Source organism: Mobula hypostoma, chromosome 16 (assembly GCF_963921235.1).
Source record: "Mobula hypostoma chromosome 16, sMobHyp1.1, whole genome shotgun sequence".
Classification (NCBI taxonomy): Eukaryota; Metazoa; Chordata; class Chondrichthyes; order Myliobatiformes; family Myliobatidae; genus Mobula; species Mobula hypostoma.
The window spans coordinates 40,182,634-40,193,297 of NC_086112.1; the positions used below are offsets into that span (position 1 = coordinate 40,182,634).

Consider the following 10,664-nt stretch of genomic DNA (forward strand, 5'->3'; position numbering starts at 1 on the left):
CTGACTTGCGTTACATATGTGGTTATACTTCATCTGTTATACAAATACAGTTTATTCCTATTCCTTGACCAAAACCTGCACATGTGGATGATTAGGCAGAAGACGCCCAGCTATGCTTCAGTCACAGACTGGAGCCTGGTTACAGTAGTGCTTTGTTTTCTGTGTAGTCAAGGAAGAAGTTCCTTCTGTCCCTCCTCTGATGGTTAATCATCAGAAGGTTACTGGTCATGGTAGGTGGTACTATGATCATTTTTATTTGGAAAGCTCTCATCTTATTGGTGAGTAATATACAGTTAGTATGTCAACCAGAGGTGATAGTGGTGAAGAAAAGTTTCAAATGTTGTAATGAAGCACCAGCCATAATACAATATACATATTTTGAAATGTAGTTAACAACTGAATATAATGCTTTCTTCAACTCAGTGCTCAAGTCGTACGGATGCCAGATAGCTTCATTGCATTGCAAATATTCTTTACATTTTGCAGGGCATCACAAAACAGTTCATAAAGCAGCTAGACTTCTTTAAACTAGATAGGCTTGCATAAACTGAATTGGATTTCACATATTGGTTCCACCAGAGAATGCCACGTGCAAAATTAGCTGTCTCAAATTATGTCTGTATGCTTGTGAGGAATAACAGTTTCAGGCTGTGTAAACCTACCAGGTTTGATTTCACTTAGTTACAATTTACTAAAGGATCAAATGTACAATGAAAGTTCCACAAATTGTTTGGCTTGTAAATGTCTACAGTTAATGTTTATTGTTTTGTTTGGGTTGCTTTGCCCTTCTGGGATGAATTCCAACAAGCCTGTGTCATCTTTCACTAAGGAATGATAATTTGCATATTTATATTGTCAGAGGGTTTTAATAGTGAAATCAAAATATATATAGCTGTTGTAATATGAGAGGCACTGCATGCAATGATGATATCCTGTGCTAAATTTCCACTTCACATGAATAAAAAATATTCTCTTACAATGATCCCATTTTATATTACAGCTTCAAAGTTATTAAGTGTTGAAGTGTTAATAGTGTGTGGAGTTGCCTGCTCCAATGAATCACAGTTCAGAGTATAAACTCTCACCTCTCATTGTTAGATCTGCGCTGCATGAGAAAGCAGGACTTCTCATTAGGCTTGTATAAACACCTCATACTGCGACTCGGCTTTTGCTGAGAGCTGATAATTTCATGCCACCTTCCTGCTCTGGCTGATTGTGAAATTAAACTGGAGTAGGTAGAAACTGCATTTAATGTTCAGAAGAAAGAGAAAAAAATTTGAAAGGAACTTCTTTGAACATTAAAACTGCATTGCAGAATGTGGTTAAACTGTATATCAGATGTATTTAATTATGATCATGTCCAGTTATTTCAAATAACATCTAGCTTAATTCTGAGATGACGATATTCTGACTTGTGGACTGACTGCCACAATTAAATAGCATCCATCAAAAACAGAATGGGACTTCTGTATGAGAATAATCTTTAATTAATATAATATTGTGAATCTGAGCAGAATAGTTTGTGTTTTATTCTGATGATCAGGACTTTACAGTATGTCACTTTGAGAGAAATTTTGTCTCAGATAAAGTCAATGTTCTGCCAAACCTGATGGATTTTCTGCATGATCTCTTATTGGCAGTAACACCGGAAAAAAGAAGTCTGTGGTTCTCAATTGCTTTCTGCTGCTGGAATCTGAAATGAAATTGCTAGGCAGGTAGTTTACTTTATCTCCAATGTCTAATGGGCACTTGAATTGCTTGGTGATCTGATTCCATTGTGTCCAGCTTCCATGGTTTTCTACAGCATCATTTCTCTGGTGGTCTTGTAGAATGGAGATCAATCTGGTCTCCATTTTCTTCGTCTTCAGGAATTGCCTTCTTCTGAAAAAATGAAGTCACCTGACTTTTCTATTGTGCTTCTCTTGATTTGGTGTTTTCTTCTTTTAGGATTTACAAAAGTTAAAAAGACATATGGTGTGTGCCTCTTCTACTCTACTTCAAAGGAAAATTGAAATCAGCTGGGCTAAAAGGTAAACCTTAAATAGTTGGAATATGCATGCCACAAAGGAGATTGTGGTAGATGCATGCAATTAACTACAGGTCTGCCATATCTGTTAAAACACATCCCCATCCGCACCAGCTCCTGAGGTTTAGACACTCTAACTCCCTGGAGTATAGACAGCTAGTGCGTCTCCTTTAAAGATTATGTGAATTATATTCTTCAATTATGTGAAGAAAAAAAGGATGACAGGAGTGAAGGTAGGACCGATTAGAGATAAAGGTGGGAAGATGTGCCTGGAGGCTGTGGAAGTGAGCGAGGTCCTCAATGAATACTTCTCTTTGGTATTCACCAATGAGAGGGAACTTGATGATGGTGAGGACAAAATGAGTGAGGTTGATGTTCTGGAGCATGTTGATATTAAGGGAGAGGAGGTGTTGGAGTTGTTAAAATACGTTAGTCCCCGGGGCCTGACGGAATATTCCCCAGGCTGCTCCACGAGGCGAGGGAAGAGATTGCTGAGCCTCTGGCTAGGATCTTTATGTCCTCATTGTCCACGGGAATGGTACCGGAGGATTGGAGGGAGGCTAATGTTGTTCCCTTGTTCAAAAAAGGTAGTAGGGATAGTCCGTGTAATTATAGACCAGTGAGCCTTACATCTGTGGTGGGAAAGCAGTTGGAAAAGATTCTTAGAGATAGGATCATTAGGCATTTAGAGAATCATGGTCTGATCAGGGACAATCAGCATGGCTTTGTGAAGGGCAGATCGTGTCTCACAAGCCTGATAGAGTTCTTTGAGGAGGTGACCAGGCATATAGATGAGGGTAGTGCAGTGGATGTGATCTATATGGATTTTAGTAAGGCATTTGACAAGGTTCCACACAGTAGGCTTACTCAGAAAGTTAGAAGGCATGGGATCCAGGGAAGTTTGGCCAGGTGGATTCAGAATTGGCTTGCCTGCAGAAGGCAGAGGGTGGTGGTGGAGGGAGTACATTCAGATTGGAGGATTCTGACTAGTGGTGTCCCACAAGGATCTGTTCTGGGACCTCTACTTTTCGTGATTTTTATTAACGACCTGGATGTGGGGGTAGAAGGGTGGGTTGGCAAGTTTGCAGACAACACAAAGGTTGGTGGTGTTGTAGATAGTCTAGAGGATTGTCAAAGATTGCAGAGAGCCATTGATATGATACAGAAGTGGGCTGAGAAGTGGCAGATGGAGTTCAACCTGGAGAAGTGTGAGGTGGTACACTTTGGAAGGACAAACTCCAAGGCAGAGTACAAAGTAAATGGCAGGATACTTGGCAGTGTGGAGGAGCAGAGGGATCGCGGGGTACATGTCCACAGATTCCTGAAAGTTGCCTCACAGGTGGATAGGGTAGTTAAGAAAGCTTATGGGGTGTTAGCTTTCATAAGTTGAGGGATAGAGTTTAAGAATCGCGATGTAATGGTGCAGCTCTATAAAACTCTGGTTAGGCCACACTTGGAGTACTGTGTCCAGTTCTGGTCACCTCACTATAGGAAGGATGTGGAAGCATTGGAAAGGGTACAGAGGAGATTTACCAGGATGCTGCCTGGTTTAGAAAGTATGAATTATGATCAGAGATTAAGGGAGCTAGGGCTTTACTCTTTGGAGAGAAGGAGGATGAGAGGAGACATGATAGAGGTGTACAAGATAATAAGAGGAATAGATGGAGTGGATAGCCAGCACCTCTTCGCCAGGGCACCACTGCTCAATACAAGAGGACATGGCTTTAAGGTAAGGGGTGGGACGTTCAAAGGGGATATTAGAGGAAGGTTTTTTACTCAGAGAGTGGTTGGTGCGTGGAATGCACTGCCTGAGTCAGTGGTGGAGGCAGATACACTAGTGAAGTTTAAGAGACTACGAGACAGGTATATGGAGGAATCTAAGGTGGGGGCTTATATGGGAGGCAGGGTTTGAGGGTGGGCACAACATTGTGGGCCGAAGGGCCTGTACTGTGCTGTACTATTCTATGTTCTATGTTCTATTCAGGATAATCCTGTCAATTGCCAATGATGTTTTGGGTGCCAAGGGTTGAACATTTAAGGAGCACCTGAACTGAGGCTCAAAGGTAAGCCTACGCATGATTTTGTCTAGTGTTTGTTTTGTGCTCAGATTCTCGATCCACTGTGAAGCCGTGTCTCAATCCTTGCCGCTGATACTCCAGCATTTGAGTCCAGGATTCTCATCACAATATCACTGCAGAGGCTCCTGAAGTAATTATCCTTTGTTCAACTACTCCATTAGCTAACCCTAACCTGTATGACTTTGGAATGCATGAGGAAACAGGAACACCTGGAGGAAAGTCATGCAGTCACAAGGAGAATGTACAAACTCCTTACAAACAGAATGGGAATTGGATCCTGTTCACCTATTGCTGGCTCCCCACACAAACTGTTATGTTACTGTGCCACTATCACATCCAGGTTGACAGCTATGCCACCATTGGAGCAAAATTGTGGGAACATGGTCACCTCCAAATTTCCTTTCCGAGACAAACACCACCCAGAATTGAACATATATCACCATGCCTTCAACAGCTCTGGTTTGGAGCCCTGTAATTCTTTACCTGATGTTATGAAGCAGTTTGGTGTGATGGTGGGAGACATAAACAAAGAACTATGGCGCAGGAGGAAAAAAAAACTAATATTAATTTTTCATGGTAACTAAGATTGGACAATAAAAGTTTCTTTGTTACACTTAATTACATTAAGAAAAAATTACTTAAACCTCTTATAGAATAACCTAGGATGGAGACTATTACAGAAAAAGTTACACAGAACAGCATCATTCATTGATCAAACAGCAGAGACATGATATGGATTCCTGACAAGGAAACAGTTTTCAAGTCTCCAAGTAATTAGTGCCCAGTTATTGAGCAGTTTGTCTATCTATGTGTCTGATCAACTACAATGAATTATATTTCTGACAAAGTGAAATGTTTGGTCTATCTGCAGATGCTATGTTTTCCATTTGCCATATTTGTCTTCCATTGGTCTTTAAATGCATAATTTTGTCCAAATTAATGAGATAGCATTGTAATAATGGCTGGGAGGCTACATTACTCTTTGAATATATTTTTCTGTGTAAGAATAAGAGTGTGATGACTTACAGTAATTTGAAATTTATTAGAACCTACAGATGATGGAAATCTGAAGTAAGAACAGATGCAGGGAACATTCCATTGTGCTGTATGGATGGTCTCAGAGTAGATACAATACTGGAAATCCATGAGGTGATGGTAACACTAGCAGAATTTCCTCTGGTAGGTTGAAGAATGTACTAGACCATTACAATCTGTGAGCTCTGAGGCTACGTCTACACTACGCCGGAAAATTTTGAAAACGCCGGTTTCGAGTAAAAATGACAGGGATCCACGCTAAGCGTTTTTCAAAATATCTCCATCCACATTAGACGGATATTTGGGCGAATCTCCTCCTACTGAGCATGCGCAGGACACAGAAAACAAGCGAAGAGGAATTGGTATACTTGGTGCGCGTTTGTCCAGTTACAGAGTAGAAAACTTAAAAGGACTTGCTCTTGGCTCTCGCGCAGGAGGACTTAAAACTAAAAGAAAAACAAATACTGGAGCGTATGGAGGCAACCGACAGGGAGTTCACGGAGAGTATGACCCAGTTGACGACGAACATTGAAAAACTGACTAACTCTGTTGCATTAATAAAGCACCTTGTTAAATGTATAAAACGTTTGCATCAGTGTTATCTTGTATTTCCATACAATGTTACATTAGGCTGTTACACATCTATTGTCAGAGAAGTACTTGCATAAATAGGTGAACCTCCTGCTGCGTTCGTCTGCTCTATCATTATTGTTAAATTAGCCTTTCTGCTTTTGATCACTGAGGAATGCAGAAGAACATGGTTGGGGGGTTGGAGTTGGTGTTGGTGCTAGAGGGTTGCTGCTGGGAGCAGCATCAAGCATACTTGAAAATAAGGCATCAACTTGGTGAAGCTTCACTGCATGACAAAGGCATCTTGCAATACAGTGAAGTACGCACTCAACCTATGGACCAGTGCAGAGCTCCACAATGCTGCCTCATCTAATCATGGGCAGTGGCAGACAAGCAGCTAATGGGAAGATATAAGGCCTCTCTGCATGTGCTTGCTAAGGACGAGAGGGAAGCAGTTCCAACTGTGTTCAGCCAGAAATGCTTAGGGGATGATCATTTTCTGATCCACATTGACTTTAAGAGTCATTCTTTAGCAAATTCAGTTTAATCTACAGATCAAGAAATAATAAGATGAAGCAAATGCCTTAGCAGTCCAACATATTGAAGACTTTTTCTCCTGAATTAGCTGGGTCTCCAGTGTGGCATAATACTGGAATTCGCATGTAGGTTCTGTTTCCAAAAAAGCAGGACAATTCCAATGTAGTTTATTTCTAACGAAACTAACTGATTTAAAAAAATCAGAAAATGGATGAAAGATCTCATTTGCAGTTCTGTGCTGATCACCTGTGCTATCAGGTGAAAGTGACTGCCCTTCATGTCAATGCAGTTTCTGGGAATCCTGGTAAAACTGAAGACAATAGGCATCTAGAATATTTAATGCTGGGGTCATACCTCAAACAAAGGAAGATAGTTGTGGTTGTTGAAGATCAGTCATCCAATCCCTTGGGGTTAGGACATCATCACAGGAGCTATTCAAGGCAGTGCCCTTGGACTAACCAACTTCAATGACCTTTCTTCCATTAGAAAGTTTAAAGTGAGGATTTTTGCTAGTGATCATACAATATTCAATTCATTAGTGAATGATCAGCAAAGCCTCAATGATAATTGGGCATGGACAGATAAGAGATAAGTAAAATTAGATACCGTACTGTGCATGAGTCTTAGGTACATATAACACACAAAATGCTGGAGGAATTCAGCAGGCCAGGCAGCATATATGGAAATAAATAAACAGTTAACATTTCGGGCTGAACCCCTTCATCTAACGTCTGATGCTGCCTGACCAGCTGAATTCCTCCAGCATTTTGTGTGTTTTGCCTTGGATTTCCGGCATCTGCAGACTTTCTCATGTTAAATGCATGTATATAGCTAGGGTGCCTAAGACTTGCACAGTACTGAATTTATCTATGTGGAGCAGGGAGTGAGTATTTAAATCTGGCAAGAGCAAAGAATGTTGAGAGTGCTCAGCCTGTCGTGGTGTGGGAGGGATGTGGGTTAGATGCCAGAGAAGGAGTGCCAGGAATGGAGGGTGACGTGGGTGAAGATGCGCCCAGTCCTGATACACCAGTCAAGGTTATTTGATTCCGAACAATTGGTTTAATGATCATTACAGAATGTTTCTTTGGTGCTTCCTGCTCCCTCCTCTCTCCCCTCTCCTTTTCCCAACTATAATTCCCCTTTCTCTGCCCCCTTCTCACTCTCAGTCCACAATAGAGACACGTATCAGAATCAGGTTGATCAACACTCACATATATCATGAACTTTGCTGTTTTTTTGTGACATAGTACAATGCAATGCATAAGATGACTACAGTACTGTGCAAAAGTCTTAGGCACCCTCGCTATACTGTATGTATGTGCCTAGGTCTTTGCACAGTACTGTAGCATGTGATTAAGCTAGAGAGAGTGCAGAAAAAAAATTCGCATGGATATTGCTGGGAATGGAGGGCTTGAGTTATGACAAGAGGCTTTTGGGCTGCGGTTGTTTTCCCTGGAATGGAAGATGACTTTATCGATGTTGAGGGGCATTGATAAGATGGATGGTCACAGTCTTTTGCCCAGACTGGGGATGTAGTTTGAAGATGAAAGGGGAAAGATTAAAAAGGAATCTGAGGGGTATTTTTTTCACATGGCGTTGATGAGTATGTGGAATGATGTGGAATGGTGTGGTAAGCAGAAGCAGGTACAATTTCAGTGATTAAAAGACATTTGGATAGGTATATAGAAAGGAAACATTTAGAGGGATATGGACCAAACATAAGGATCACGAGCGATTCAGTCATATAAGCAGCTCAGCGGCTGCGGATTAATTGGGTTGAAAGGCCTGTTTCTGTAATGTTTAACTCCCTGACTCAGCACATCAGGCAGAACCTGAAGAAAGAGAAATAGAGTTAATATTTCAGGTTAATACCTTGCATCAAATCACTAAAGCATCGGATCAAAAAGCTTTTGTTAGAACAGTTCAGCTGACCTGAATCATTAATTCTACTTCTCTCTCTCTCCAAATGCTGCCTGACTTGCTGAATGTTTGCAGCATTTGTCTTGATGAAGAGTCTTGACCTGAAACACTGCCTGCTTATTCTCTTCTACAGAAGCAGCCTGACTTGCTGAGCTCCTCCAGCATTTTGTGTTTTGTTTGCAGCCTTTTCTGTTTTAACGTGCAGGAAGATTACGAGTTCTGCAGTACTGGGGAAGTGCTGTGTGGAAGGAAGCACTATCTTTTAAAGGAGACTTTAAACCAAGGGTCTATATAAATGTACAAGACCCCGTGGCACAATTTGAAGAGTAGGATAATTACTGGTAGTCCAACAGGTAATTATCATTAGAGGAGATGATAATTCTGTAGACTGTTTACAGGACCACAAATTTTCACTGCAGTTTTGATATTATAATAGAAGTTACCCTTAAAAATTAGTTTTAATTTAAAATCTTACTTTCTCATTCATAATTCATTCTTATGATATATAGAAGTATATTATTGTAATGGAGGTGTTTCTATGAAGTTAAAGTTAAGATGGAGGTAAATGTGGGTAAATGACAGCTTATTTGGAAATGCTTGATTACATTAGGATTTAGAAATTCTCAAGTCTAGGGAGAAGGACATTAAAAGAGCAGTGCACAGAAGAGCCATAGAATTTATTTTCAAAAGCATGGCATTAAAAAAAATTGTATAGCACACAAAGCTCAAGCTATGCTGTGCTATAGAATTAGCTTTTGCGTGTTCAAAGTGCACAAAGAACTTTTGCAAAGGAAATTAAGTCATTCAATTCATGGCTGAGAAACTATGGGGAAGAGTGGAAGCCAGCAAAGGTAGTTAAGTGAAGTTGGGGCACTGTGGATTAGATTGGGATATTGGTCGAGGGGAGAAGAAATCTTCATTGGCTCTGCAGAATGAGGCCTATGTATTTAAGTGGGGGAAGTGTTTTAGCTGAGAGGCCTGAGAGAATGCCATTACCAGATATTATTGTTTAATAATACTTTATGCTTCAATGTCCTTCAATATTTTAGTCAGGAAACAAAATTGTATTACGGTTCCCTTTAATGATGGGTGCTGGGGCTTGTCCTGGTTTTGCAGCATAAACCAGTAATTATTGTATTCACTAACTTCATAAGAATAAGAAATTTGCCTGCAAATGTTATTGTTGGGACAAATATACAGCAGTACTCTATTATGTAAACCTCAAATATTGCTTGTGAGAAAATACTATGGTAGGAAGAAAATCTGAAGACTCTGAAACACTTTGATCTTATGACTGTAATTCAGTGCGTTGTGAGTGTTGACTGTAATTAACATATTTTCTAATCTTAAGTATTCTGAATTAAATTTTACACAGTATGGCAGATGCTGATTTTGATGCTACTCATTTTGTCTTGCCACTGCCTTAAATATACTTTGCATCATTGAAATTGTTCTCTTTGGTTCATTCCTTTTAAGTAGAGCTGCACTGAAGAAGTAGAAGGCTTTTTTTTTGCAGTGTTTGTAATTAATTGCCGGAGAGTTGAATTTCCTGGAGGCTATTTTATTTGCCAATGTAGCTCCAGCAGAAATAGGATTTCACTCATCTCCCATTGAGGTTACAGCAGCAAAACCTTGAAGAAATTCATCTCCTGAAAACCTTGTCAAATGTTGAATTCAGCCAAAGGTGCATTGTATTCCCAATGATAGATTCACTCTATTGAGTTTTCTCTTTTAGTGTATTCTTTCTCAGGGTCAGTTTAAATAAGGTAATTTCTAAATGAAAGGGATAAACCAGATAGGCTATTGTGCTGTAACACAAACTCTTAAAGAATTCAAGGGCCATAAGGTAGTTGGATCTTTAGAGACTTAAATTAAATGTTTCAAGACTGACTTTATATAGATTGTGCAAGAAAAAAGCATCTTTCATCCATCAAACTATATCAGATCTTGATAATGAGGTTCAGTACTAAGCCCTTACAGAGAGAACAGTAGAATCATTTCATTAAGATGGTGGCTTTGAAATGGAAGAGCAAGATGGGTGCCAAGACTGTTCGGTTTATTGTGATTACAGTCCAAGTGTGCTTTTTTTTGTGAATTGACAACAAGAGTGCTACACTCAGTAGCCTGAAGATCCAGGCTAAAGAAAACTACATTTTCTATTTCAGCACAAGATGCTCATTCAAAGAAATTATTGAGCCAATTCAGTTAAAGAGACTTTGCAGGACAAACGAAGATCTTTGTATTGGCTGAACAATATCAAACTGAGAGACATCATGCCCCTACTCTAAAGGAGGAAGATGCAGGTGTCCTGGGAGACTCATGAGTACAATAAACCTCTTCTTCATTTGCACAAACCTTGCTTTCCATTTGCGCATTTTTAAAGAAACAATTAGTGGATATTTTGGTGGATCTGTCCTAGCTGAGCGGCCCTACTGCCTCCATTTGTGGTATCTGTTCGAAGTTCAAGTTCAATTTATTATCAAAGTATGGTACAGCCA

General features: G+C 40.0%; 1 long non-coding RNA gene across 1 annotated transcript; it reads left to right on the forward strand.

The window, feature by feature from the left end:
* The first annotated feature begins 1,947 nt into the window (after positions 1–1,947).
* Positions 1,948–5,622, forward strand: LOC134357556 (uncharacterized). The gene is made up of 3 exons (XR_010020648.1): positions 1,948–2,030; positions 4,011–4,089; positions 5,151–5,622. It is a non-coding gene; the product is annotated as an uncharacterized LOC134357556 (long non-coding RNA).
* The last annotated feature ends 5,042 nt before the right edge of the window (positions 5,623–10,664 follow it).